This window comes from Paramormyrops kingsleyae, chromosome 13, assembly GCF_048594095.1.
Source record: "Paramormyrops kingsleyae isolate MSU_618 chromosome 13, PKINGS_0.4, whole genome shotgun sequence".
Taxonomy (NCBI): Eukaryota; Metazoa; Chordata; class Actinopteri; order Osteoglossiformes; family Mormyridae; genus Paramormyrops; species Paramormyrops kingsleyae.
Window position 1 is genome coordinate 22,691,997 of NC_132809.1, and position 6,681 is coordinate 22,698,677.

Genomic DNA, 6,681 nt, shown 5'->3' on the forward strand with positions numbered 1-6,681 from the left:
TTGGACCCAGGGGAGCAATAAGGGCGTGCCAGGAGTGGGCCCCCCCCGGCACCGGGGCCAGATCCCCGACTGGCCCCGATTAGTCCCCATCCCTGACCCCGCACAGCCGGCAGGGACGGCCAACCGAGGTGTTCAGGGGCGGCACAGGCAGCCCAGCAGCAGGGAACGCCCCCCCCCCCCCAGGCGCAGACCGGGAGAGACCCACCCCACCACGCCCGATGAGACCCCAGCTAGCGGCCAAGGACGGGACAACCCCAGACCCCCCCGGCAAACGGGGAGCCGGACCAGCCAGGCGGGGTGACCCCCACCCCCCGGCCACCCCAGGCCCCCCCCCAGGCGAGGCAGAGGCTCCCCCCACCGCCCCCCCCAAACCACCCCACAGCGCCCGAGGGCCCCGCGCCGGAATCGCCAACGGCAGACAACGACCCGTCCCCACCAGGCAACGGGCCCGGGCAGACCAGGCCCCCCAGCATGCGGGCGACCACCCGCCCGGGAGCCGGAGCAGCGGCCCCAGCAGATAGAGCCCACGCCCCCAAACCCACGCACCCCAGCGCAGCGGCCCAGGCGGAACCCAGAGGCCCCACCCCCCGATCCCCCCCCAGCGCGCCACCCACCCCGCGGGGGCAGAACCCCCCCACCCCCCGCACCGCCCCCACCAGGCCAGGCCAGCGGCCACCCAGAGACACTGACCACGCGCCCTCAGCCAAGAGAAACACCAGAGGACCCCAACAACCCAGCCCCCAACCCGGGACGGTGACGGCAAGGCCCCACCACCCCTGACGACATTACGTTAAATTAGCATCTTAGCGTTTGTGTTGACATACATTTTCACTTCATGTAAGACATCTTGATGCTGTAAACAGCAGTCGCCTATCAAGACGAAATTAAGTATTCTGACAGTGACCAAAAAAGAATGATCAAAAAGTACTTTGTTCAGTCTTGATGATGATAAAGTCTTTCTGCATCTCATTTGATTGCGACGTTTAATGGAGACCATGGGGTTTACAGTACATATCAGCGGGGTTTTAAATTAGCAGTTTTTATTGGGTTAAATTATCAAAGGTGTCAGTGGTGACATTCAGGAAAATGTAGTGCAGTGGTTTTCCAGTGAATCTGTATCCCCGGCACCCCCCTGTCGCTTGGCCATCACTGCCAAGGCCGCCCAGGTGGCTGGAGCCCCAGCCAGAGGCGGAGCCTCACTGGCGGCCGCTGAGATGGACGGCCAACTCTCGCGGAGATGGGCTGCTTACGGGAAATCACAATGCATACCAGGCTGTGCGTCTTCCTTCCACAATGCTGAAGAATAAACCGATGGCCAGAATAAAAGGGAATGTTCCGAGGAACTGAAATTAAAAAAGCATCATGCCTTTGTTTTTAACTTGACCACATTCACATAGCTTTTTTTTTATCTAGATGCAAATGCTAGAACATTAGCTATTTACATTAGTTAGCTTGGCAAATTGAGAAGTCATTATAATCCCAAGCAGCTATCTAAGTTATCAGTTATGAATCATGAATGATATACATATAATGTCTGTTTAATCCTCAGAGCTGCAGGTGATCCTCTCTTCCACATCCACGGAGATCCGTCTGACTATTACTGCTGGAATTTCTCAGATTTTTTTACAGGAGTCGGGTAACAGTCGATTGCTGTGTTTATGTTCACCTCCTGTTTCTGAGATGTCCCTCCGTAGGATGGCCAGCGCCTCTCTAAGCCCTATCACTTCCCTCAAGGAGTTGCTGTCCCAGCCAGCTGGCTTGGTTTTGTAGCCCAGTAACCCCTGTAGGCATCCTTCGGACCCACTGCTCGCTCTGATGTGGGCGCCCTGATTCCCTCCCTTCACGAGAGCTCGTCTTTGCTCGCCTGCCTCATTTTAATGGATTTATACTTCACACCAATCCCCGCTGGTACATTAAAATCCCCCCCCAGTAGCTCCAGATATACCAGTGCTACTGCTTACAACTAAAATGATGCAGTTGCCAGGCTGATGCAAGCAAACCTCAATTTCTACCTCATGCCCTTCTACTTTCTCATATCAGAGAAGTGAAAAAATAAAGAAGTCATTTTTGTAAAAAAAAAAAAAGGTTTCAAACAAATAGTTCCAGACAAAAAACTTGTGTGACAATAATCCCCCAGATTAGAAGAGCAAAGTCTAATCTGCCAGCGTGCCCATAAGCTTCTTAGCGACACACCCATCATGCATTTCCACAGCTGACATCCACCAATCAGAGTGCGAGAGCTCCTGTTGCTAATTGATTTTCTCCCTGGCCGGCCGGCATGATATGTTTGCCTTGTTTGTCTTGCATTTTCGACGTGGAGGAATTCAGCTCTGACCTAAGCTATGAATGCAGACGCGCCCGGCCGTTCCTGAGAAACCTTGGCGCGGGTTTGCCAGCTGAAGGAGCTGACTCACCGGAGCAAGGGGACACTCGCTGTACTATCGAGCGATCAGAACGTGCAGTTTTAACAAAGGCCGACTACATACGCACTCAACAGCTGGGCTGAGATCGCAGAGTCAGCCCGCAAGACGTGGGTAGCTGCTATAAACTTACGATCATGCTGATTTTAACCCCTTTCTCATTGCTGCTGCCAACCACAGGACGAAGGAGGGGGCTGCGGGATCCCCCTTGAGCTGTTTTGCAGTTTGGCCCCCTGTCGTGATAAGCCTTTCACCCCCCTACCCCTGTCTCCCCTGCTACTGCACACAACAGAAGTGTGAAACATCTACTATAATTTGGGTATAGCAACTGAACTATTAACCACTTCAGTGTCTGCTGAATATGTGGCGATGTTAGGAATAGACATAGCATTCTTTCATTTTCTAAGCGGAGAACTGGTTTTTCTGGCCTAGTGCATATTGCGGCAGCACTCCACTGAGTAACCGCGGCCGGCAGGATGAGACAGGCCTACGGCCCCAGCAAGCCAGCTCTTCACATCACAAGATACCTGAGCAACAGGCTCAGTGCAGAGTCACTTTGGTTGGAATTCTCCCTAAATAAGGTCCGCCTAGTCCTGACAGGCTACTCAGTAATTCTGGTGGCTGGCAGAGTGGGCTTTGTGTCTCACCTACTCACATAGAGAGAGCGGGGCTTTTCAGATTGCATAGTAATCAACAATACCTGCGACCATACTTCCTTAATGTGGATTCTCAGTTTCACTTCCAGCTGTGCTACAGTGCTGACAAATGATTCATTATGTCTTGCCCTAAATTTAAATTATACCTAGATATGCTTAACGATGGTCTCCAACAGTAGAATAAAGTCTGATTTAAAAGCAATAGCAAAAAAAAAATCAACAGGAATGGTGACTCATCTTCTCACGAGATGGTAATGTCAGTAGGGTCCAGGGTCTTTCCCTGACCTCTCCGGAACATTCTCTTCCTCTACAAGTCTTCACAAAAGCTGTCAGTTAATGTCTTCACCAGAAGACTGTCACTGTATGGTAATTTGCACTTTAAATAGGATTGGATCCTACTTTGGGTTTAGTGATGATCATAAAGAGAGGTTAAATGGGACACATGTCACTTTTTACAGAACTATGCTTCTGGTAAATATTCTTTGTATTGTTTGGACTACCAGGAATGAGACTCGCTCTGTCCTTTGTAAATTCTGTACTCGTTAGAGCTGCAGTAAAAAAATAAAAGCATTTGATATGAAGACGATGAGGTCAGGATTGGCCCTGAGTGTTTTGATGCCCTGGGCGACATTTTGCTGAGCGTAACTTCATTTGTATTAAAACCATTTCAGCAGCACAGCTACTAACTAGAGAGGCTGCATGAGTTTCATGAGAAAATAGTGATATATTAAAATTAGTGTTGATAACTGCATGTACTGTCATGGAATGCAATCGGAGGTATTTCTTCTGAGTGTTTTTAGTCGCTCTTCTGCACCCCCCTAAACAAGTGGCCCTAGGCGATCGCCTCACTTACATACAGGATGGATCAGCCCTGGATGAGGTAGATACTCTTTGGAGGGTAGCAAGCTAAAAGGCATCTTTGACCATTTTTACATTAAGATTGCCGTCTGCAGTGTAGCAACATTTTTCTTAAAAGCATGAATGAATATGCAAAATATGCAAGAGAATGAAAACAGCATAATATAAACAGCAAGAAGGTAAAATCATTTTGGAACAATGAATATTTTAAATATTCTGAATTATTTTCTGAACAGAATTAATTTATCGCTGGGGTTTCAGTGCTTGCATTGCATACTCTGAGTACTCTGGCTGGTGTTTGAGTACTTGCATGTTCTCCCCATCTTTTCATACTCTGAGTACTCTGGCTGGGGTTTGAGTACTTGCATGCTTTCCCCGTCTTTTCATACTCTGAGTACTCTGCACTCTGAAAACAGTCAGGTGAATGGGGGTCTCTAAGCTGCATGTAGTGTGTAATTGTTTGTGTGTCTGTGCTTTGTGTCCTACATCTGTCCTGGGTGTCCTATACTTTGTGTCCTGTGCTGTTTGGCATAGGTTTCAAGCTTGCTTTGAACCTGTACCAGATAAACAGCTGGAAGATGAATAGATGGATAGATCTTTTAAATGGTGAAATGCTGAAATATTAGGATAAATAATACAGATTATTTATATATATAAGACTGCATCCCCTGATATAGCTTCCCAATATGTTGTCTACATTCCTCTAACGCTGTCGTTATGGTTGTTGTTGTTTAGCCTGTTATTAATGGCAGCATTCCTAACAAACTTTGTCCACTTTGTATTCTTTTGGAGCTCTTTTGCAGGACTGTATGGAAAACATAACATCCATGAAAGACTGATAAAACAGTTTTCCTAATCCACGGCTATCTTGAAAATCCAGAATTAAAGAACTGTTATGGAGGACAAATTTCTCATTTGCTAATACATCTCATATATTTGGGGGCTTTGAAGCAAGGAGACAGGAGGTATGGCTCACGGTCAGGTCTTGTTTATAAGACAAGGTGTTTTTTTTTCCCTTTTCTTTTTTGTGATTTTGGACGCTTTACAGTTTAAATGGCTATTTAGAGCCATCATCGCTCATATAATAAGCATACTGTCTTCTTTCCCTCTAATTTATCACACAAAATGTTTTGTTTTCACAGTTTGTTTCAGCTGCTGTCTTTTTGAGCTAACTGGAATTAGACACAAGATAAAACACTCAGTATGGCTTAACACAAAAAAGATGAAGATGATAACTCTAATTGGGATTTACATAACATCAGTAGGCTGTTTTATTCTAATTCTGTGATCAATCAAAGAATATTGTACTGTCTTTCTGTGCTTATACAGCATGTTTTATCTTTATTTCAACAGAAGGATCTATAGAACTGCAAAACATTTCATTTGTATAGAAGAGTGTTTCCTAACCCACTCTTTTGGGAGCCCCAGACGGTCCACGTATAAAATGATATGGACCGTCTAGGGGTCCCCAAGGACCGGCTGGGAAACGCTGGTGTTTAATATACAGGGTGGGCCGCATAAAAGTAATCCGACATCTTAGCAAATTGACATATAGGGCTACTCTTATGAGGCAACCCTGTACTATTGTGCTGACAGTTACATTTTCCGTTATCTGTCACGTGTGCAAAAATACATAAGAGCGATTATTATCTGTAATATGCGCATGAAAGATATAGCAGCAATATGGAGCCAAACATGGGTGATAATGAAGAGCAGCACAGTAAATGATGATCATATGATACATATCCTTCATAGTTATAAGCACAGAATCTCTGTGTTGGAAAAAAAAATAAGTACTACGGCTTTAAGGATTAAATCCCCAGAATGCAAGTAAAATAAGAGACATGTGACATTTCAGTATATATTTCAAATATTAAGTCTTTCAGTGTCAAAGCATAGCCATTTATACTGTGCAACATACGTGTTTAGCTGGATTAAACAATTATTAAATATTTCAGAGTCTGTGAGGACATGGTGACAGGCACTTAATGAGAATAACTGATAATTAGTTTACTGGGAAAAGTAAAATACCTTTATTACTATCTAAAATATAAGTACTGATATTAACAGTACACATACTTAGGCCTTATGCTGACGTGGATAACTAAAACTATATTAATTCTTATTTATTCCAAACACCTTTTTTTATTTTCTTTTTGCCGTCTGCAGCTTGTAACTAGATATATCTGAGACATCAGATTTTCCTTATGTCAGTCATTATATAGTCGAAGTTAATGAAATGTAATTAATTACATAACGCATGCAGTTGTCTTTTAACAATGAGTTGACACGCAGTGGCACCAATTTACGAGCACTATAATCCTTTGATTTACTTTTATTGATTTGCTGCCTGAATTGCTTCTGCGCTTTTTTCCTGTATGATACCATAACAATGTGAGGTTATTATATTAATTTCAGATGACTGCATTGTTTTATGATTTAATTAGGCCTTACATTAAAATGTATTGTTTATTGGCCTGTAACCGGTTCAACTGTAAAAGCAGTATTACGTTTCTGAATAAAGATTCACAAGATGTTTACATTCTTGTAAAGCATACTCCTCATAAGACATTTATTAAAAACAAAAAACATTGAAATAATTAAAAACTGGTTTCTTTCTTTTGTGGATATTAATATTTCCGGTAAAATACTGAGTTACGAATCAGAATCAAAATCAGAATCATGTATTTGTTGCCAAGTATGTTTTCACTTTTAGATACGAGGAATATATACAGTACAAGCAAAAA